This window comes from Plectropomus leopardus, chromosome 17 (genome assembly GCF_026936395.1).
Source record: "Plectropomus leopardus strain MGB_pleo_1.0 chromosome 17, ASM2693639v1, whole genome shotgun sequence".
Taxonomy (NCBI): domain Eukaryota; kingdom Metazoa; phylum Chordata; class Actinopteri; order Perciformes; family Serranidae; genus Plectropomus; species Plectropomus leopardus.
Genome location: NC_142192.1, coordinates 12,144,792 through 12,170,012, shown reverse-complemented (window position 1 = coordinate 12,170,012; position 25,221 = coordinate 12,144,792). Strand labels below are relative to the sequence as shown.

Here is a 25,221-nt window from a genome sequence, read left to right as displayed (position 1 = left end):
CAATATCTCGGTGTTAGGGTGATTGACAATCTAAAAATGCCTTAATGGCTTATGTTGAGCCTAATGTAGCAGTCTTTCCAACTTCACACATGCCACTGCACAGCAAGGGAGGCTGGCAGTACAAAAACAGTATACACAAACGTGCACATACACAATCTCGCACTTTCCGGGACCTACATTTGCACTGCCTCGCACGTACAGACGCACACACACTCACAGACAATAGCGGTTCTCATTAGTGAAGTCAGTGTGCTCCAGGCAGGCAGGGCCCCTGCAGCAGTCTTCAGGAGTCAGAGGAGCCATTTGTCAGTGGAAAACAATTAGCGGGGAATGATCCGTTCCATTGGTTTTAATGAGTACAGCCGGGTCACTCTGCTCACAGCAGCAACACGCAAAGGTCATCAAAGGCTGAGAGCGACGCACAGCCAAGTGACAATCGTACGTAGGTGCAGAAACACACACATACACACTCATTTTTACCATTTTTTGCTACTTCCAATGTGCTGCATGCCCAAACACTGATGCAATCACACACTGACAAATGGACACACCATGACACCTCACCCCACACTTCTCATTTCTCATCCCTTTCAAGCAATCCATCCCTCCACATCATTGCAGGCATTGAAAAGTCATCATGATAAGTGAAGTCCTGTATTATAACAGTAGGGTATTGTGCAAATATGTGACCTTGGACGGTGCCTATGGCATACTGATATATGTAATGCATACACCATGTTAGTGCAGATCATTAGCTTCAATATGGTAGCTATAGTAACACATGAAAAAGCCATATACCTTTATTTTACCTTTCAAAGGAGAATAATAGGAAATTGCAAAAGCATGTCGGTAATGGGAATGCACGAATGTCCATTATCCATTATCCAACTGCTGACTACGTGCACTCCGATCTCGATCTGTCACTCATCTGAATGCTTCACGCACACTATGGTAGAAGCGGGATAAACAAAACAGGTAGTTGGATTTTTTTTTATATTTTATATTTTTTTTATATTGGAAGATGTTGAGACTTATGACTTTATCCTGAGGTCAATAATGACTGACCAACTTCCACAGGACTGACTCCATATTTGGGTTAATTGTACTTGACCTGAGGCACATTAACCAAAACAGACATATGACAGTCTCATTTTTTTTAAATGTGGCATGGACATATGCAACAAGCAAATACCAGCCCTGCTGCTGCATTGTCTCCTATAGAAGTTGTGTTAGCCAAATATTCTCCATTATTGGCTGAATATTTTTTTAACAATTAGTGAAAAATCTGAAGGCTATCCATCATTTTGACAGAACCATGAAAGCCATCTACTGTAACTTTAAGCAATTCAAACCCCTTTCCAGTTAGTTGCATGTGCATATTAATTAGCTATTGTCTAGTTTTGTTTTGATCTCATGTACAGGACCTCAATGTCTAGCTGGCTTCAGGCAACACGTTGGTAGACAATATTGCTAAAAACTACAGCAAAATATAACAATAGCTGAGTTTCTGAAATGTCTTTGCATGGCCAGTGTCTCCTTTCATCTTTCCTCGCCATGACCTCATAAACAGCGGTGTAGAGCTGCTGGAGTGCAGTGGGATGATGCTCATGCACATTTTTTTGTTAAAGTGAGGAAATAGATTTTTCAGTTCACATAATCTAGTGCAAATTAATCTACTGTTTTTACACACTTGAAAATTTAATCATCGCCATGGCCTTTGTCATGCAAGAAAGTCAATAAACACAAAAATGAATGGTACAAGTTGAGTAATTCATGAACACATTCCACCTTAAAATTTGCTGGTCGGGGCCCCTGGTGGCTCAGTGGATAGAGCAGGCGCCCCATGTATAGAGGCTGTGTCCTCGCTGAAGCGGCCGCGGGTTTCGACTCCAGCCTCGGCCCTTTGCTGCATGTCATTCCCTCTCTCTTTCCCCATTTCACACTTGTGCTGTCCTGTCAATTAAAGGCAAAAACACCCAAAAAATGTCTTTAAAAAAAATAAATAAAAAATTTGCTGGTCACTGTCATAGGTAGCCCTTCAGTGACACAATGAATTAAATTCTTAATTTTTCTCAGTCTATAGCTGCCAAATGTTAACTACCTAAGATGAAAAAGCAGAAGACATCCATTCATTTTATAGTTTTAGTTTACAAATGCATCTAAACTTTGTCACTTTTCACATAACCTTCGAAACAAGTCACAGTTTAACTGTGCTCATGCGTGCATGTCATCGGTGCTCTGCCGTAACTAAACACATATCACTACACTCTTATAAATGCATATTCTATAAGTTTGCCCTGTGTTTTAATTATTAAAAATGGCAATAAATACATGGAAATTAATGCTGTTAAATATGCCCCATTAACATTAAAAAATGAAAATGAAGGGAAATAGTGTATCATGACATAGTTTTATGACCCTGTCATCAGAGGTGACAGACAATGAGAAAGTCTAATGAAACCTCTGGTTCCACATAGGGCTCATAGCTACGGATAAAATATGAATAGATGTTCTACTTTACAAGTCTATAGGCCCATATGTCTCTTATTAAAAACTCACCTACTCACCAAACCCAAACCCAGAGACACAAGCAAATGCGAAATAACTTTCAAAATTTGCGAATTGAAAAGTTAACCCTAATGTTCAAAGGAGGATTTCCTTTTTATATACAAGATTTAAAGATTTAAATACCATAGCATTACATGTTCTTATTAAAATCATAAACTGCACACACCAAGGATTGCAAAGCTATTAACACAGCCTTTACTACCTTTCATTGAGGAGTTATAAAGCATAAAAGGCTATTTTTTTACCATTAAGTTGCAGACTAAAGATAGACAGGCTTTATTTCATGCAATCATGTCATAATTTTACAAGGGGTGCATTATTTAGCAGTTAGCTTACATATTAAATGGAGACTCTAATTGCTCCGAGGCACTGACCTTCAACTCTGCACACACAAAACATGAAAAGACCGTTATTTCGATCTGCTGGTTTTCTGCTTCTGCTGATTCCTCGCTCAATACAAAACACTCAAACCTCCATTTAAGTTTTTTTTCCCTCCCGTCCTCTTGCCCTGTAATGGCACTTCAGACACACAGGGGAAATGCAGAGTGTTGAAGAGTTATGTACCACATAACATGACTCTCGCTGTCAGCGTGTAATAGCTTTGGTTTGAGGAGGGAGACAGACAGACAGATGGACAGACAGACAGAGTAAAAGAAATGGAGACCCCCAGTGAAAACGCCGGGCTCCATACAGTGTTCACACAGGAAGGGGGCGTCCAACACTTCACTGCCCTTAATGGGCACATTAAGTGAGCGATGGCCATTTAGTGTAAGAGCCCACCTGGTGGAACCGCGGCCCCCGAGCCCTTCCCCTCATCCCACACTGAAACCAGAGGAAAGACCTCATAATGGTTTGTGAACACTGTGACAAGTAAAGTGGGGTGGTGGTGGGAGTTTGGGTGTTTAAAGGGGAAAAGCCCAACCTGTCTTTCTACTGTGCTGTAATGAACACATTTACTTTCCAAATTTGAACATCTCGCCTTAAAGGTACAATACGTAAGGTTTTTAAAAACATTAATTTAAAAAGAACAAAAAAAAAACACATCGACAGAATGTGAAGAAATAATATTGTGTTGCCAAGATATCAACTGAAATGCGCCTACTAACCAGCTAGCCCTGGCCTTTCCTATATTACAATGCCACTTTGTACCTAGAGGCAACAGTTAATCACTCGAGCAATTAGCTTGCCCTTAGTCCAACATGAGAGGATGTGAAGCATAATGGACACAGCTACCGCAACGTCATCCATTGGTTTGGGGACTCTCATTTTGAGCGTGGTACTTCAGCTGTCACTTTTATGTTTTTTGGAGCCAGAAGTAACAATATTTGGGTGAGAGCTAGCACTGTAGAGGAGTGATTTCCCATTTCTTTGGAGCATGTGGTCAGGTGTTACACATTGCACCTTTAAACTTAAACAGTAGGCCGAGTGTAGTTGTATCATGAAGAGGAAAACTCTAAAGCTTCTCCAGACAATAAACAAACATTACATTTTTATGTACAACTAATTTTAGTTGATTTGCGTCTGTTTTTTCAGAGGATTTTTTTGCCTCAATATTTGTTCTTGGTATATTCAGAGACATGCCTTTCATATGACAAAGACAGTGTGAATCAGTGATTTCCCCCAGGGGTACATGTAACCCAGGGGTATGCAGTTTCCAGGAGGTGCATGGGAAGATTGTGAAGTGGCTCTGCTAAATTGAAAAAAAGAAAAACAAAACAAAGTGTATTTAGAGGGAAAATAAACACAAGTAAATGATTGGTGATTTAGTAATTATTTATTGATTACTAAATCTGTGATTTAATAATAATTTATTTGTGTGTTTAGCACAGACTGCACAGAACTCCCCAACCAAAATGAGTCAGCTGTAACACCTGAATTGCCACATGCTGTGATTGAGGCTGAGAGAAAACTAGTGAACAGAGTGAACAGAGAAGCCGAAATGGAGAGCGGAAAATACCGTATTAATGGCTAAAACATCCAGTATTTGTTAAGTTGTAGTGGAACAAATGCAAACTTGGTCAAACTTACTTAACTATGTATAAGTTCAAAACACTCAATAACCAGTTTAAAATGTACACCTAGCTAAAACTAATGCTGTCTAGTACAACAGTCCTGCAAAAATTTCGACTTTTATGAAGATTATAATGTGCAGTTCCATTGAAACTGTTGTGAGAGATGCTGATTCAACTGTATGTCATTTTGGAGGCTGAAGTTTGTGTTTAAAAGTACTTTTCTGCACTAACAGATGTTTTTGTTATTTTGTCTGACCCATTTATATCAATGAGGGTAGGCTAAATAACAAAAACACACCTAACTGCCCACCCAGACCTCCAAGTGGAGTCTGCATAAGTAAGTGGACATAGCCAATGTGATGTCACCCATTGGTTTGTGGACTACCGTTCTGAAGTCTTGAGTTTGGCATTTTGGCTGTCAGGATCTTGCTTTTTTTGGAGCTGTTGAGGAATTAGGGGTGGATCTGAGAACCTGAGGAAACCGCTGTGGGAGTGACTAGCCAAAAACAGCCACACCCTAAAGGATACCCTGCTTTATCATCCATTCTACTTTAACAGAGACCATCATTTACAAAATGAATATCATGATGTATTGAAGAAGACTTGAAACGAGCAGTTGATACCATAAACTAATCAGGAAAAAGTTACCTGGGTCATAAATTGAGTGAGAAGTAAGGTCATTTTTCTCATTGACTTTAAAACAATAGTTTGTTTTTTTGTAACTAGTGGAGTCGCCCCCTGCAGGCCATTTAGAAACAATGCAGGTACCACATTAGTTTCACTTTGCCTTCTTCTTGCCTCCAAGGACACCAGCCTTGGAAACTGCCATCAAATCCATCCCTTCTTTACGTCAATTTATTTTGAATGTAGTATATTTCAAAAAAACAATTTTGCGACACTACCTTTAACCCCATCTCTCATGCGTCTCCTGTCGGTTTCTACAGTACTCCACTGAAGACTGAAGATGAACTACTTTGAGTCATTTATTAACCAGGTACTTTTTTTTCCTTTTACTTGAGTCATTTTTATGTGAGAAATGATATATTTAATAAACTTTAGAGTTGTAGTACTCTAGTCACCACTATATTTTACAGAGATGCACAATGCCCTGTTTACAAAATAGTGCAACAAGTAAACACTACATTTGTAATAACCTATTTTCATTGGTTTAGTAATTTAACCCTTTCTGTGCATGTAGGGCTGAAACGATTCCTCGAATAATTCGAGTAACTCGATTACAAAAAATGATCGAGGAATTTTCTCTGCCTCGAGGAATCGTTTAATTTTGCCAGCTCAAAGCATGGTATTTCGCCCGGACTACTTCTAATGCGGCACAACGCACGGACGTCACGCACGTAAAAGAATAAAAAAGAGGCGGCGGATATGTTTGGTTTTAACCATGGATGAAGAGGTAACGACGAAGAAGGCGACGAAAGCGAAGAGAAAGGCACAAAGAAAAGGCAGAAAATGTCAAAAGTGTGGAAGCATTTCAAGCTGGACACCAAGGCGAACACTGCTGCGTGTATTCACTGTAAGACAGCGCTTGCATACCACAACAGTACGTCTTCAATGCTGCAGCATCTCCACCGAAGGCCCCCTGTTTACTCCGAGAGCGGAGGACCGTCACCCGAGACAAGGCAAAATGAAGTTAACATAGCGCTAATTAATGAGATTAACGTTACTGTACCTTGCTAACATAACGTTAGCCCTGCGGAGGGCTAGGTTTCTATTAATTATGACTACTGTGGATGCGTGGCTAACGTGCCTTTCATACAGGCTTTATTTAATCTGTAAAAACACAGCGCTGCAGAGTGATGAGGGTGGAAAATAAAAACATAATAAAGCTAACTGGGTAGTTAAAAAAGGAAACCAATGGTTCATTGTTAGGTGAAATGTCTTATTGTCTCATGTATATTTATAATTGCTCTTTAACTAAACAAAAATATGTTTTATCCGATTACTCGATTAATCAATGAAATTTTCAGTAGAATTCTCGATTACTAAAATATTCGATAGCTGCAGCCCTATGTGCATGTCATATGTGTTGTTTTGTTTGCAACTTTCAACTGTAGTATCCAAAAATATAGGCTATCTGCTCATCACAATAGCGTCTTGATGTCTCGTCCTGAGCACAGGACTTCTTCCTCTGATGGTTCAGATAAAAGTTCCTTTTTTTTTTTTTGCATCTGTCAGGGCTACAAATCACAAGCGTTCAGTGAGTTTGGACATGACTAACAGTGTTTCTTTAATGAAGACATGTTGCTTGCATTATGGCGAGGCATTCAGCGGAGCCATTTCATCCTCTTTCTCTATTTTGCTCTTTCTCGCCTTTCTTGCTCACGCACACATTTGCTTGCAAAGTGCATCAGCGAATGAAAGGATGTGTCACGGCAATCGGAACAATGTAATTAGAAGTGCGAGAGAGGTGGAAAGTGCTTTATGGTGATAATGTGGCACAGTAATTAAGGGGAAATATCATGACCCTAGTGCCCACGGCATTTTTAAAAAGAGCCATTTAAGCCCGAGATTACACAGTGATTGTCAAATCAGTGGAGGAGAGGGAGGGGGAATGTGGAAAATGAACCTGTCTTGATGGGGTGCATCTGTGATGAAAGAGACAGATTCAGTATGCATGTACATGCTTGCATGTGTGCAAACGTGACAGGAAATGGACTGCACATATGCATGTGTGTGTGTCAGTAGATACATTGAGTTAAGTTTTTGCATGTAGTTTTAGTACTAGTTATTAATCAGTCCAATAATTATAAACCAGAATCTTTTTTTTCCCAGAAGAAGACATGTTAGATGGTATTAAATATCCTTAAGGCTTGCAATCCTATGTATTTTAGCCCAACAAGCGAAAAAAATTGAAGCCAATGCATAAATGCCAAAATGTGTAGTTTGTTGACTGGCCACTTGAGGCTGGCTCCACAAGAGAGAATATAATAGTATAATATAATAGTATAATAGTAAGTATGTTTTTTTAAGTATATAGTCACCTGAAAATAAGACTTGTCATGTTTTGACTGCCTTAGAAAAAGCTGTTTATAACTACATAGACAGCAGGTCCTTATCCACAGAGTCTGCCATGTTGCACTGCCATGCTTGTTTTTGTGCCTACCACCATAGTTAGCAGCCCCTCAGCAATGAGCCAAACAGCATCAGAAGAACACAGATTTTTAACATGAATCCGCTTTATCCAGTGTTTCTACCAGATTTAATTGCTGGGTCCATTTGTTTTGAATAGGAAGAGACCTCTGAGGATAATTCGGCTCCCGATAAAAACCCCCCGGGTGCCTGGATTGATCAGAGAAAAAAGGTCGGCAGACATTAGCAGATGCTGGGCTAGTGGCTAGTTTGCAATGAGTCAAACAGCATCAGAGAAATATGGATTTGTAACCTGAAAATGCTTTTTACAGTGTTTCTACCACTTTTATTCACTTGGTCTGTTTGTTTTGGTAGAGACCTTGGTGGATAATTCAGCTCCTTATAAAAACCTCCTGAACAATAAACACTGATGGAGTTCTAACACAGAGTTCAACCAACACATTCTCAACACAAGTCGTATATTATATATATTGCTACATTGTCAGTGAACTTCCGCGTCTCCATATTACGCTCTAGGTATCCTTTTTGCATCTACTGTTGACATATCAACGCCCCAATGCAAACAAAAGCACGTGGTTATGTTTAGGCAACAAATGCACAGGTGGTTAGGTTTAGGAAAAAAGATCATAGTTTGGCTCTGAAGGGAAGTGAACACTGACCTCCCAGGTGAAAGTTTGGGGTTTGATAGACCCATCCACCATCCCTCCTGCATGCCCTAAAACGCAACTCATATAATGTCGTTTCCAGCAACATTTCAATCTGACACTTTCCGACTGTGTATCACATGGCTGTGACAGGTTCTGTCCGGCCATGTTATCAATGGACACCAATTGATGACATATCATACCGCCACAGAAAGTGGCTTTTGGCATCACTATCTTAAGCTAAAATCACTGACTAATCACTGAAAAGCTTCAGCAAGTTGCAAACCACAATTCTCACTGCTAGATGCCACTAAATCCTACACACCGCTCCTTAAATAAATGAACACAAAGTGCAGTAAACTGTAACGTGTGGGGTTATGGCACATTACTATTTTGACACTGTCGACCTGCAGTTGCAGAACAACCACAACTAGAGGAGTCAGACAAAGGGGGAAAGGGGAAAAGAGTTAGACAAAGGGAACACAGGAAAATAGAAGGGGAGAGATCTTGGTAATGACAAGCACTTCACAGTCAGATCCGACCTCCCTCCACCCACGCACCCCGATGAGATAATTCCTTCTCCAAATTGCAATCAAAGCTCAGAAAAACACTTCAGGAGCAGGGGCCCTTTCAGCCATTAACTCGCCAGGTCCTGGGGTGCTGCTTTTTAAATATTACATTTCTTTGAATGTGTTTTCTGCATATTGTTTTCTTCCTCTACTTAATTATTATTCCTATTTCTCTTTGTCTTCGGCTCACCATTAGCACTGTTTGGGATTTTTTAATATTCAAGCTGAGTAACTGCATTGACAAAAGAATATTAAAAAGTTTACGCACTTATCACTTCTTCTCTCCCCTCCAATCCCTTTGTGCTGTATACTTACATGACCTTGCTACACTGTACCAGACAAAGGACCATATTCACAGGAGGGCTGCTAGTTTGGTTCTTTTCTTCTGGTTACTGTCTCACACTGTGAACAGCAACAAATGATGCATGTTCATTAGACTGTAGGAAATAGAAGGGGACTGAATACAAACAGCACAGAAAGCCAGCGTCATTAAGGACACACCTTAAAGGAGTCACCACAACAGCGAGAAATCATATGCAATTAAAGAAACAGCTTACTTTTTGAGCCATCATCTATATTATTTTACACATACTGGCTCCAATTTAGGAGCTCAGCAAGACTCAACATCATATAACCAACATCCATTAACCAGTGTGGTCACCCATTTCTCCTGAACATGTGGGTGCGCTGATGAGGAACATCATGAAATGAAACAAACACAATCTGTCCAGAGGATTGAGACGGGAATGGGGGTGTTTGAGTGAAAACGCTGTGTGTGGGTGGAGACTGATGTAATATTTTCATGTATGGTTAGCAAAAATGTGAACAACAGGTCAGCAGGCCTTAAATCCCTCAAGAAATAAACAGTATTCCTTCAGGATAATGTAGCGGCCCGATTGGACGTTATTGTGACCCGCCTGCAGATCTCCACGCAGGACTTGAAAGACCCTGAATGGCAGAGAAAAGAAAGCTCCGTCCTCCGCTGTAGATTTGGTGTCAAGTGGCTCTATTTGTCATAATTATGTGGTTGTAAAGGGAAAGTCTAGAAAAGGTCTAATCAATCTGATTTAATTAAGTGCAGTCAGTCATTTGAAATGAGCAGAATAGAATTAATAAGCACATTGTAAATTTGCATTTAAACCCATGTAATTATGCCAATTCAGTGGCCTCACAAGCACACTCATTTTTTCAAAAGAGCAGAAAAGAGAAACTCTTTTTTTTCTTTATTTGATTCTGAATCAATAGACAGTGAGAGGAAGTATTTTAAATAATTCAAATACCATGTGTATTTTATTGTATAAAAAGCATGAACACCTCTGCTAAAATACTGATGCTGATGGGTAGGTGTATTAAGCTTTTATATTGAATAGCTGCATTGATGCTTAAGTAATAAGAATTATGCATCCAAACACTGACGTCGGTTAATGTCAGTGTCAGCCAAGGAAAAAATAATGTCCCCAAAGAGAAGAGCTTTTGAGTCATTTTGACAAACATCATTTATTTTATAAGCAATTTCATCATTTCCAATTTAAGTGCTCACACCATGCTAAATCAGTGCTTCAAATATTAAACACAGATATTCTTCCTAGTCATTATTAATTTATATTTTTATCAACATTATCAGTTTCTTATTGCAATATTTCATTCAGCCTGGTCTCACATACGAGCGTCAAAATATGCAGCTTGGCTTGACAAAATAGGTCAGTTTCCACTGACTTTCACAATGACATATATGACTTTTTTATTTTCTATTTTTCTTTAGTTGTAAGAGGTTTTTTGTGGCTTTTTGGGGATTTTGCCTTCATTTGATACGACGAAAGTTTTAAAGTGAAAAACTTATGCAGCTGCTGCAGCAAGGAGCATGGACATAGCCTTTGTACATGGGACACACACTATATTAGGTGAGCTACTGGGTGCCCCATATTTGACTTTTTCCAAAACAACAAAGATTACGGTCTTCACAGTTGCAGTTTTTAACACCTAACTAATGTTATGAAATGATTGCACTTATACTATAAAGCTTCATGGTTAAGTTTAGGCAACAAAACTGGCAGTTAGGTTTAGAAAAAGTATCATGGTTTGCCTTTAGTAATAATAACGTGATATAATAACGTGATATAATAACGTGACGTATGTCAGGTGACATACAGTGCATCACGTCTCATATGTCACTGGCATAGTAAAGACATCAGTGTAGACTTCGGGGCACAAACACCGGTCTCCTGGGGAAAAGTCCTTTGCTTGTTTGACCTAATGAGCACCCCTCTTGCCCACCCTATAGAGCCTCTGATCTTTGTGCAACACTAAGCAGACTTTGTTGCTTTTTATACTGAGTCACCTTACTTACTTCTCTGCTTCCACTTTAATGACTGAGGCTACTAAAGGGTGCCACGCTACAATGGGTTGTTGATCCATAGGGTGTGAGAACGGGCTGTCTTGGGCAGTATTCCTGGCATTACTATAATGATTCCAGAAACAACCTTTGGCATCTATATGAGACACTGTAGACTTTTAACCAACTCAGATGTAAACCCATCTGTCATTATTAGACATTCATAGCAGTGGGGATAGTGTAAAGCAAAAGTCTGCTTAGGGCAGGTAGGAGGTGAGGCAGAGAATCCAACAAGCACAGGACTTTGAGCAGGAGACTTGTATTCATGTCCCGTGTAAAACTAAAAGTCAACGTTGCAATACTTTGTCATTAGTCATGTTTAGGGTTGGGTACCAACTGAATAACATCGGTACTACAGAGTCCAGATCCATGTAAAATCAGTGCCAGATGTTTGTAGGAGATCGCAGCTGGTTAAGAACGCTACGTTTACACAAGAGGATAAGGTGCTGTAAAGGGCCCAAAGCCTACTAAAAGCAAGCCATAGAGCTCCAAGGCCAGCAACAGAGCTCTGTGAAGCTATCAGATTCAACTTTGCAGAGCAGACGCACATACACACACACACAATAGCAGACAGACAAAGACAGAAGATTAGCTCTGATTAGAAAAAAAGTACAGAGAAGGTGCTTAATTTCAGGTACTGGAACCAGTATCAGTTCAGATGTGAACAGTATGTAAGGAACAGTACGTATGTGAATAGTTAGTCATTTGTTAGTCAGTCTTTTCCTAACCCTACCAGCCAAACTACAGATCCCTTCTTAGTCACAAGAGTCGATTTACATAACTCACCGGTGATCACTTCCATGCCAATATGTAACGCAACAGATGGTTCTGCTCAAGTATCAAAATATGATGAGCAAGGATGAGATCATGTTGTTTCATTAAACGGATAAGCAGATATCTCAATTTTCATTTAGTCTGACCTATAACGTCGTGATGGAAATCCAGCTGTGAAGTATAAAGAAAAAGTATGATTTTATGAAGCAAAATAATAGTAAATAATAATAAATAATAAAAAGTACTTCTGACCAAACATACCGGGCAGCATGTCTGGATGTGTAGCGGGAGGGACGAGGTCCTGGCCTGCAACTCCCCCAAGCATTACTAAGTGAAGGAGACACTGGATCAGTTGGTGTTGGAGAGTTTGGAGAATAGAGGGTTAATGGGTGAGGAGGAAAGAGAACGATCAGCCATTGGTTCGCTGGAAGAGTGGAGGACTGAGTTGTAGGCTGGATGCCGGACAGTCCTACTGGCTTACTGACTGATTGACAAGGTGACTGACAAGGTGACTGTTTATGTGTTGGGTCTCGCATGGATGATTCTCTGAGATGCACTCAGGCGTTTCCTCTAGAGAGAGACGGCACGGCACGAGGAAAACTTCCTTGACTTTCCTTTTGACCTGTTTTCATTGGAATACGCTACGCAGAAAACATCTAGAAACTCTCAGTCATGAAAGACAAACAGCCTCTTCAGAAATGTTAAGAAAACACATTCAAACAGTTCTACGTTTCAACTCAATTCTTCTCCTGTTTAAACAGCCCCACTATAAAAATCTAGCTGAGATATGTAATTTTCTCACAGTGCAACTTTGCCTTTTATTGCCGATTTTTTAAAAGCCCTTTTATGCATATTTTTGAACTGTGCAATGCATGTCAAACATGATTTTACATGCTGTGCAGAGAAATAACGGCACACAAATAAACATCACAGCCTTGCCGACGGAGCTTACCTGCCATGGAAACAGCTGAAATTAACCACCTCCCACAATCCTTTGTTCTATTTACGTTTCAAATTCCGCTTGAGCAACTCCACCTCTCCCACTGAAAACCATATGGGCATGATGCAGGCCCAGGCTCTAAACAGATATTACACTTTCCGTCACAAGCAGCGCTGCACATCTGTCTTTTAACTAGGAACAGCTGAAAAGGGTGGATTTTTTTTTTTTTTTTTTTTTTTTGCAGAAAGTGCGTTTGTGCATGTGTGTGTGTGTGTGAGAGAGAGCAAGATAAAGAGATTCGTTATTGAATGAGAGAGGAGTGACTCTGTCGATGAAAAGATGCCTACGAGGATTTACTGTATCTTACACATCTATGTTTTTTTTCTCCCTTTCTCCTTGATATCAGAACGCCGCCTCGTGCTCCCAAGATTTCCCAAGCGGCGTCGAGTCATTTCCAAGCGGCTTCCTCCATCTTGCCACTAATCAACAAAGTTAATTTGTTTCCCCCGTTTATTTTTATGAATCCTCAAGCTACCACACTCGGCTTTCCGCCGTTCCACAATATATTTCTCCAGCTAACTGGCAAAAGCTCTCTTCATTTATCAGATCCACACAGCCGGCTTATTACAAGAGTCCTCTTATCTGTCATATTTCCTTCCAGTAGCGCTGCAGTGGTTACAAATGGGACTTAGTCTATCTGGCTTGGAGCTGATGAGGGGGGAAATGAAATTATTGCGATTAGATCTGACCCATATGCTGGAGTGCTTGGAGTGTGTGTTGGCGCATGTGTGTGTATACGCAGAGGTAGTGCTACTTTATTGCGTCTCACACTTTGGTGGGTGGCAGTGGCTAGCAGCAAGATTAAGGCATTAGGCAGCGCTTGCACCAATGAAGGTGGGTGATAATAGGAAGTGGATCTTTTTCAATTGGTAATATTGGGTGACATTCAGCATTTGAATTACCCTTTTTCATCTTTCTTTATGTCTGTTTCTCTTTCTCTCTTCCTCTGTCCCTACCACACACAGACACACACACACACACACACAGACACACACACACTCCCCATCTCTTTCTTTCTCTTTCTGTGAATAATTGAACAGCTAGCTGGGCCAAGGTTTAGTGCTATCATCTAGCGTGCCGTCTGACTGCCAATCAGTTGACTCATCTACTCTTGTGGAGAAAACAAACAGGAGGGCACTGATGCAAGCCAACAGACGGCACTGCAAATCCTGAACCAGAATGAATAGCGACCTGTTATCTGCAGCAATCCAACCACAATGAGAGAAATAAATGGATTCAATACATGCTATAAATAGGGCTGCACCTAACAATTATTTTTTATCGATTATTTTTTCGATTGATCAATTAATCTATCAAAGTTTTTAATTGATCTGTTATTTTTTATTACTCAATAATTATAACAACAAATTTACTGAAAATAACATTTTAAAACTTGTCATACACTGCAGGGCATTATTCCCCAACAAAGAATAGCGCAGTCTTAACTGGTAATCTGTGTTTTACAGTCTGATATAAAGTCTCTCCAAAATAAAATTAATGCAAGAGCTTGTTCCATTCAAGTAAAAGGAATGTAGCGCGATCTACATTTAGCAATCCAACAGCAAAATAAATAAAACAATGTAAAATTCAAGTCACTTAACAAATCAGTTACTCTGTGTTACAGTAACAAACCTCAAATCTAGCAGTCCAACAAAACATCTTACAGTAAAATTAGTGCAATTTGAATAACACTATAAGTTTTGTGTAACAGAAATAATTATAACTAGTCCATTCTTTCTGCATCAAAATAGACCAGCCTTAACTGAACCTTAAGGCATATCGCTGCCTACTGATATGAGTGATGTATTTTCATATTTATAAGCACATATTCCTCGCATTTATGAAGTTATGCAAGCTCCTGCACAGCTGACAACCCCGTCCTGTAAATGTTTCAAAATAAAATGCATCGTATCAGCAACTGATGGCATTCAGTCCACAGAGACACAGTCAGATAGCTTTTGTTTCGAAAGGGATGCAAGGAAGTTGAGGTAAAACAAACATCTTTGTATTTCCTCATCTCTGTGACAGAGAGACTTTAAACTGCAGTATAAAGTCATAAAAAGTGCAAATGCGAGCCTCATGCGTAAAAAAAAAAGTGCAAATGCGAGCCTCATGCGTAAAAAAAAAAGTGCAAATGCGAGCCTCATGCGTAAAAAAAACGGCGAGGCACCGTTTCTCTAGATGTGCTGCAGCTGACACGCAGCTCAGACGCGCCTCACAAGCGCTGCTCGGGCGGGCAGTGTGTACACGCTAACTTGACACCGAAACAAAAAACAACACACCCGGCACTGCTCACGCTCTCATTACATGCACTGTGTGAAACGGTGCGATGCGTCGATGCACGTTACGTGAATCAACGTATTTATCTAATTGATTATTTCGATCACGTCAACACGTCACCCCTGCCCTAGTTATAAACAGATTCAGCTTTTTCTCAGAAATAAACAATTCAGCTGAGATCTGACTCAAAGGATTGTGAGCAGCAACAGTTACGTTAAAAAGTCATTCTCCGCAGGAAAGAAAGAAATTGCTACAGTGCTTCTTGTTGCAGGATAGGTTATGATTCAAGGTATAGCAATAGTTGCATTGAATAAAGTGGTTCTACCATCGTTTATGTGTGATACATTGCAATGCCATGAAATCTTGTACTAACCCTTTTACAGTATGCAGTATTCATACCTGTGTGAACCACTCACTCCATGCACAATCAGCCAAGATGAATACGGAGCTTTACGGCCCATTCAGTAACGCAACACAAGCCCGCTTCTGCAGCATTTTAGCTATTAGCCATAAGTAGTTGCTTGACCCTGACTTAAATCAAAACGTGTTATTGGCCTCCAGTGGTTGGGTGATTTCATAAGCACTTTAGAGCTGCTATGAAATCCCTTCTTTACGTCACCTTTGCATTTTTTCCTGGGAGAAAAAAAAATAGCCTCATCCTGTGTATGATTTAACATAGCATGCCGGCATCCCAGAAGCAAAAGAGGCGTGAAGGACATAACGTTTAACACAACAGTGCCTGTCTCTAGTGTGACATATAACAAACACTTCAGCAGTGCTTTCTAAACAATAGCAATGGCAATAACAATCATGTACCATCTCTATTATACAGCAGCTGATTTCATCCTCTGTTCAAAGTAGTTTTTAGTTTTCTGACCTTTTTGTCTCAACTTGTGAACATTTTTGGCTTCTGTTCTTCTTCTTTGAGTTAGATGCTAACTGCTGGTGGCTGCTTTTTAAATCTCCTGTCAGTGGGTCACACACACAACACACCTTCAAAACATTACACCTGTCCTATTCTGACATTTACGCCTTGAGCAGGCAGTGTTAAAGGGATTAAAGGGCCCAAGCTCAGGACATCAAAAAAGGAAACAGAAGAACACTGGTGACTGCTGCTCATACAACAACAACAACAACAACAACAACAACAACAACAACAGTGCTTCAACATATAAAACTACAACTGAAGTACAAGATTAGATATGTAGTATGAATCGGTGAGTGTCTATGTTCTACCTATGAATCAGCAAACAGGGTTTGAAATAGGGATGGGCGATATATCGAATATACTCGATATATCGCGGCTTGTTCAACGTGAGATGTATGAAATTACTATATCGCGACCATCGAGTACAAATTGTCACGTAAATGTTTTAAGCCGTCGGCATGCAATTGTCTTCGGAGTTTTGCTCCGTTCACTCTCTCCCTAGTGCTCTTCTCACAGCAAGCAGCCGACTCCCCCGCCCATCCAGAAAACTCCCCTGCGCGCATGCGTATTTGTGTATCAAGTGAGGAAGGAAGAAAGCATGGAGAGAGCGAAAAAAAGTGAAGAGCCCAAGTGAGTTTACAAGTTACAAGGGACGTTAATTGAAGATGGAGACGGACGACTTGGTTCCGAGGAAAAACAGCACTGGCTCCATCATCTGGCAGTGGTTCGGGTTTCGCATGGAAGACGTTGAACAAAGTACGGTTATCTGCAAAATATGCCGCAAAACCGTTGCCACCAAAGGTAGCAGTACCACGAATTTGTTTCACCACCTGAAATGCCATCCACTACAAAACGAAGAATGCCTCAAGCTCCGCATGTCCACATCTCCCCCTACACCACATAAAAAGCCAAAGGATTTTTGTTAAAAGCTTGTGAGCGCAGCACCCTGGTTTGAAATAAAAGGTTTGCTAAACTTAATTTGATTGTGATTTTCCCCTTTTTGCATGCAAATTTAAAAAACTCCAATAGAAGGGTCTACTTGAATCATCATACTGATGTTATTTTATGCATCAAAGGGTTGAATTTAACATTTATATAGTGATTTACAGGAGAAATAAAAAAAATCAAGATATATATCGTGTATCGTGATATAGCCTAAACATATCGAGATATTGGTTATAGGCCATATCGTGCAGCCCTAGTTTGAAACCAGGGTGAAAAAGATGAAAACTGAGCAGTTATTAAAAGTTATTGAGAATGTACAACAAAGTATGTTTTAAAGGAAGAGCAGCCAATGATTGAGCCACTGATCAGCACATTTGAATGAACAAGCCAAACACAGGTTGCAGGCTCAAGGCGCAGGCTTATGATATGGTACTTAAATGGTTTATAATTTAGGGGACCCACATGCTTTTCCTTACTTTCTGTCATATATAGTATTAGAATGATGGATATTCACAGTAAGTCAGACCAGAGTTTTAAATAATGAGGTAAACATATGTAAAAGTAAACTCTGTGAGCAAGAACCTGAGACATAACCATTCTAAATAATCTGTTTTTGTTTTGTTTTGTTTCTCGTGACGGATCTTTTTATATATATATATAACTTTTTGAAGCTAAGTTCTCCATAAACACATTGCAACCAAACAACTTTCATTGTACATCTCTGACTATGAGGGTCGAGTTATTGCACCAACAAATGAAACATGGCACTGAAGTCATGGCCCACCATCAGCTGATCACAATCGGCCACACGTCATCAATCACATTTGATAGAAATATTTAGGCAGTCTTTACAACATTAGACGTGCTCACTACTTCATGCTGTTGCTTGAATGTTTCTCCCTCTATGAACCTGGTCTCGCCTATTTTAGTTTTTCACCACTACACTTGGCAATGACACTTCTTGTGACATGCATTTTGCGTATCCACTAGGGAAGTCCTGAATAAGTTTTCCTGGCCCCAAAAGTATGAGAAACGCAAGCAAAAACCCACATCATGCCTGCTCTCATTCTGAAATCATCAAATACCGCCACTTTGTCAGTGATTTCGGCATTAGGTACCAGTGTCGAAAGCCACCTTTCTCGCACCAGTTTCTAACGCAGCTGGACACAACCTTTTGCAGTATTCTAATATGCTGCCAGTTGGGCAGAAGGCACCTTCCATGGCGGTATAATATGCCGATAGGCGGTGTTAAGTTAATATCCCAGCTAGATGGAACCTGTCGTGGCCATATGAAACACTTCTGGATGGCATCAATTTGCAACGCTGCCAGTAAAAACATGATGTAAGGAGCGTAAGGGTGCTTATGGGGCAGGCAGGACAGGCTAAGGATATGTCCAACGAACCCCGGACTTTTACCCGGAAGCCCAGCGTTCCCTTCCTGTATCAGTGAAGAGCAAAACATTTTTTTTTTCCCTAAACCTAATCACGTGCCTCTGTTGCCTAATCCTAACCATGTACTTGGTTGGTTGAGGTATTCCGGAACATCACCAGCAGACACAGGTGGATACCTGGAGCTTTTTATGAAGATGCGGAAGTCCACTGCCAATATGTGATGACTCTGGATGAAAACGTGCTGCACGCACATGCCCATGGTAGCACAAGTCTAGATATGAGACCCTCTAACATATGCAGTTTAACATCTCCCGCCCAAACATCTTCTTTCCTTCATCCCTCTGCCTCCCCTCAGAGAAGATCAAGGCGCTGCAGCACCCGTCAAGCTGTCACCATAAGGTGTCCTCTCCATACTTAACATGGGTTGATCAATAATCGTTGGCCAGGAGGACACAAGGACGAATAATAAGCAGCAGGCCCAGGACACACACACGAACACACAGAGCCCTAATTCTATTATTTTCTACAATTTTAATCTCTCTTAAAAGCAACATAAAGTACAGGAAAAGGTTTTTATCATATTAAAAGTCATTATGAGATTTAAAATATGTGGTTGTGCTTTAGTTGAATAAAGTCTGTTTAAAGCTTTTTCCACTTCAACATTTATTTCCACCTCTATTCAAACCATCATCTTCAGTGTTTGTTACAGTGACAACGGTTCACAAAACATAAGTAGGAATTGGATTCCTGAGCCTGGTTGTTCCCATGTTTTATTTCTCTGTAATGGCCTTAATGCAAGTGGTTCAATGCGGCCGTGCCCCACTCATTTCATTAGCATCAAGTCCTTGGACAAGGCTAGCCAAGGTCTCTTAAACGCAGCTTGTTTCTACAATAATAGGTTACGAAGCATGTCAGTAGCGAACAGAGGAAACATTAATATTGAAACCATTTTAAAAGCCATTATGTGTGTGTGTGTGTGTGTGTGTGTGTGTGTGTGTGTGTGTGTGTGTGTGTCTGTGTGTGTGTGTGTGTGCATGTGTGTTTTAAATAGTAAGAGGTTAGTGACTGTTAAGTAAATAAAATGCAGCAAAGAGGTTTTGTACAAAAAACATCCTTCATGCATGAGGTGGGCAGTGTTTGTTTTTTGTTTTTGTCTCTGTCTGTATGTTACTCTGCTCTGGAGATCTAAGTTGGTGATGCATGGTTTTTCTTTGTGTTTCCTTGGTTTTAAATTCTTGAACAGTTGTGTTTCTGTGACTGTGTATTTGATTTGCTTGATGAAAATATGGGCTCATGTAAATGTGTGTGCTCACGTTTGTGCTTCTGTGTTTGTGTGTGTGCACACACAGCAAGGCAGATTAGCGTTTCTTGGCCTCTAAGTGAGCACATCTGCAGCGAGGGCTCGACATCTGGATCTCACATTTTCTCCCACCACCAATTCTCCCACAGAAAATGAGCGCACAAGAGAGGAAATAAGAGAGTGAGCGCGAGAGAAGGAAGTGCTGCTCGAGCAGAGAGATAACAAGTATTCCTCTTAAAACCACTTTCTACCTTTAAACCCATCTTTTCACCTGTTTTTTCTTTCTTATTTTACTTGTTTTTCTACAAACTTAGTTGTTCATATTCAATTCTTTTTGGTGTCATCTAACCAGTACATACACATTTTATTTACAATAACCTTAAAATTTGGATGAGCAAATGGGGGCTACGTGCTGTGTAGCCAACTTCAGATTGTTACCATGCAACACCACCAAATTAATTATCCCACAAAATTGTGGACGGCGTTTTCAGACCACTTAAAGGATCTGCTCACTGGGGATCTCCCATGAGATCTATATACCTTTGACAACTTTTTCTCTTTTCGTGCATTCGCTACACCGATATGAACCCTGAGGCGGCTTAAGCCAGCCGGCAGTTGATGTGTCCAATACATTCTCATCCCAACTCGTCACATATTACTGCTTTGTCGGTGGATTTCTGTGTCTGTATATGTTACGTTCTACGTATCCTTCTGCTCCTCTTGCTGTTGATGTTCTGGGATGTCACTACAGATGCCGAGATGTCAACAAAAGAACATGGTGGGATTATAATACAAACGCAAAAACTGCTTATTCCTTTGGGGACGGGATTCCGTTTCCCAAATGGGAGGTAAGTCAGTCACCAATAATGATGTGAACAGATTTTTATCTCCAGAACATGATAAATACATAGAATACACACACACACACACACACACACACACACACACACACACACACACACACACACACACACACACACACACACACACACACACACACACACACACACAGCTTGGTTTCCAGCTTGGATGGCAGCTTTTCAGCTGGGCTGATTTAGCGGTCACAGAGTCAAGCTCTCTGCGCTCTGGGACAGACAGTTGGTCACAGAGCCCGTCCAAGACCCATTTAGCCCTCTCACCCAAAACAGATGTCAGAACACAGGCCACAGAAACTCAGAGCACACACACCAACGCACACAGTGTGACCCCAGAGCTACATGAAATATCTGAGGGATATTTGACATACAGAAAAACACTATAATACCACAAAGTTTATACGTTTCATATATTTTAAAGAAACTTAGATTACTGTAGTCTAGTTACTTTAACCCTCTGAACTGCGAGCAAATTGGTTTGATTTCTTGGAAAAACAAGGAGAAGGCAATGAGACTTAAAAAGACGTCAGCCATTACAAGCATTAAATCAGTAGAAAACTTACAAGAAAATTACCTAAAAGACAGGAAGAAAGACAGAAAGAAAGACAGGAAGAAAGACAGAAAGAAAGACAGAAAGTAAGAAAGTAATAAAGAAAGAAAGAAAAAGACGTGACCCACAGAGTGCTCAAAATTACATGTATAGTTTTAATAAGTTTTCCTACTTTGGAAAAATGTCCCCCATAAAAAATTCAGGTCTTTTTCTTGTCACCTTTGACTGATTTCTCGCAATTTATTGGACATTTCTTGTCAAGTTGCTCACTGCCTTTTCTCCTATGTTTTTGAAAGAAATCAAAGAAATTTGCTCAGGTTTCAAGGAGTTAAACAGCTTGTAAAAGGCGTCTGAACGCTGCACAAAAAAACTAACATCAGTCAAGGTTTTAAAGTGTTAATATAATGACTGTTTAAGCACTTTAAATCATATTAGAAGAGTCATTCATATTTTCATATTTTCACTACATTTTCTTTATTATTCTGTAATGTAACTGTAAAAACACTATTATGACTTTTAGAAGTCAGTTATAAGTGTTTAGTAAAGTTGAACTTAACTTTGACTCTGGCTGAAAAACATCTGAAGGGCATTACGTTTCTCCGTCTTTTTCCTTCCTCTCTTTCTCTCTTCTCTTCTTTGATCATGACACAAGTGCGTTCACTTCAAAATCTCCCCAGGCCTTTTCTCTCCTTTCTCCCTCTCCTTCACCCCCTCCTCCCTGTCCTCCATTTCTCTCTTGCCACCATCTATTAGATGACAAGGGACCAGTTCAGAGTCCGTATCAAAGCCCATCTGGGTTTGAAGTCTGTCTTTCTCTGCCTCCCAGTCATCCTCTGGAGTCCGTGTACAGCCGTCCATGACCGCCACAGCGCCCGCTGCTCCCAGTCCCCTTGACTTTTAGGAGGGTTTCTGGGACTATGACAGCCTCGAGGTGGGTGGTTAGATAGAGCATGACCTGACTCCATGCTGGTCAAAACTTCATTATGAGGCTGCTAATGGCAAAAAACTAGGCAGTGATATGGAAAAGGAAACTGCTTCGTATGATGTGTTTATGTATATACCTCAATACTTTTCCACCAGTGAGCTGTAATAATCTATAAACTTTGTGTACTTATACATAATCCACATATGTAGAGGCAGCTAACATATACAGGTGAGCCTGATTGTTTTCAAATTCAAGCATTTGGGCTTATGTGCATGTTTGTAATGTCAGCCGCGCTCTCATATTCATTTGGCTTTGTGGACCGTGAGTTAACATTAAAATGGCGTATCAGTTTTGACAAATCTCCTCAAATGGGAGAAAGCAGCTGTGAGTCTATGAGGCAGAAAAAGTCCAGAGTGGCAATGTGTTTCACGTGGGAAGCAGAGACTCTGGAGGGTACACACACACACACACACACACACACACACACACACACACACACACACACACACACACACACACAGAGGGCTCACTTTACACACATATCTCACAGCCTCTAGACTGCATTCATCGCTGTCATCCTCCGCAAAACCAGTCAAGTCAAGTTTAGAAAATCACAAAAATTACTGTGAGAATTGTCAAGACCACACCCTGTAGTCAGGTAGAGATAGAAAGACAACTATGACAATGATGTTTTAATTGTTGTCTCTGTAAGTTTCCCTAATCACACAAACCAGACTTTCACTAGATATTATGAAATTGTTCCTTGCAATCCCTGCATGACCTCTTTTACAGCAACCCTCGAGGCAGAAAAATGAAGCCATGTTCAAGTGCAGAAAACTGTAGTTCCTCAACTGGCTATTTGAGGCTGGCTCCAAAACAGAGTAAATATCCAATGACCCCCATGTGAAAGTGCCCAACTTTACAGCAGAAAGACATTTTACAGCCTGATACCAAAAAAAAACGGTCTCTCTAGATAATTTTCCCTCTTCACGACAACTGTATTGAGGGGGTGACAGAGATGTATAGAGTAACACGTACAGCTTTGGAGGCAAGACCCCGTTCATTCTTATGAAAGCTTCTCATTGGTGCATTTCGCCAAAAATGTTGCTGCATTTAAAATGACCCATAGTGCACCAATGACTTCCTCCGGCCCAGCTGGCCACTTCCAGTTTAGCCTTCCGCTAACATAAATGTGAATAAAATGATTTAATTGTGTGACGCTTCTAGACTGACCAAATGTTATCAGATGAAATTCATCTAATTCTGGGGGTTTGCAGTGGTCAAAAAAATGTATGCACTGATCTATAGTCTCCTTTATTATGTAAGTCTAAGGAAAAAAATCTTTGTGGCCCCACAGCATCACACGATGGACTCAAAAACTGTAATTGTACTGTTTGGCCACAACGAAAATTGGCTTTAAAGCCTGGTGTGTTTCCTGGGCCCTGAAAAGGCCAAACCTACGGCTTTAAGACATAAGGACACAATCCAATGAGTGACTTGTAGCTACGTCCAATATGTTAAACAGTGTATGGTTTTACAGCAGCACGTACTATATAGGAATTATGGGATGGAGTCACAGTACGTCTTCCTTCATGCACTCACTGACACTTTCTCTCATAACTGCCAACCACATTTCACTGTCTGGTGTGACACCATAACAATACCACTCGTCTTCTCCCTCTGAGCTCACACACACATCATACACTCAATGAAATATTAACTAGATGCATCTATTAGCGCTGCCAGCCCTGCTGAAATATAGCTGATGGATTTACAGGTTCACACAACTGCTTTGGTGAAAGGACCAGAAACGCCCCCTCTTTTCTTTGGTGCTTTTTTTTGTCTCTGTAGCCCCTCTGCGACCCTCCTCCAGCTGTTTAAAGTACAGCTCCGTCTGAGGGGAGGGGGTGGGGGAGGGAGGCATGGAGACTCTTTTCCAATTCCCCTGTCACACACATTCACATAATCCCTCCCCAAATTGCCAAATGTCTTCACCTGAAGCCTCGGCTAATATGCTAATAGCCAATGAAGGGCTCAGACCCGAATGCAACAATGGTGAAACAAGCCCAAATTGTAAAATGATGGGTTAATTCTACCATTATTTTTAAAAACAACCTCAACATTTCCTCTCTGAATCTTTTTTATAAGGAGTCATATGAGCTGTCTGAGGTGAAATGAACGGCCATCTATGGACAACCTGCCTCAAAATTCAATTACCTCTGCAGGCTCTTCTTTCATGTTTCTGTTATTTCTCTGTGCTCTTTGCCTTTCCTGTCACATTCATATCGTTCCACTGAGTCAGACAGAATCGCTGTTACCCTCATGCTTACACAACACAAACTCATGACCTCTGTCAGCATGGGGAGAAACGCCAAAAGAAGACAGACGTCTGCTTTTGTGGAAATGACACAGAACAGCTACTTTCTCCTCATACCTCCTACCTTTTAAGGCTCTGCTGGCTGTGAGCAGCTCAGCTACATATAAATTCAAGGGGCTCCACCTCCGCTCTTGGTCCCATTCTCAACCGGGGGGTTTCTGGCAACATGCTTATTGATGACAAGACCATTCCTGGTTGGCTTGCAAGCTGCGGATGGAGTCCGTGCAATTGATCATAGGCATCTGCGACAAGAGAGGGCTAGCATGCCAGAGAAAATGTAAAAGAGGCAGAAAACTGCAAGTGGAGACTCACCTAAGCATGAATCTTAGTCCTCATTCGTCTCCAAACTTCAGCTCTAAATCTAAGTGGACGGCTTCACCACTGAATCAATGCACAATTTAAAAGGGAGGCGTTTTTGTCAGTCCTAATGTGATGAATAGTTTTAGCAGCCTTAACCTGAACTCCTGGTGGAAACGACAGCACAGTAAGGCCATACAGTAAAACAATAAAAAGTTCATCGTCTTCAAAATGAAAATTCACAGAGGATGCATGTATTTAACCACACATTACCTCATTCGAACA

At 40.6% G+C, this 25,221-nt stretch overlaps 1 protein-coding gene across 1 annotated transcript in view; it reads right to left on the bottom strand.

The window, feature by feature from the left end:
• runx1t1 (RUNX1 partner transcriptional co-repressor 1) overlaps positions 1-25,221 on the bottom strand; it is a 179,402-nt gene that overhangs the window by 93,602 nt on the left and 60,579 nt on the right. The window contains exon 2 of the mRNA XM_042506299.2: positions 1,789-1,953. The gene's annotated coding sequence lies outside the window, so the exon portion shown is untranslated. The remainder of the gene's footprint in view (positions 1-1,788; positions 1,954-25,221) is intronic.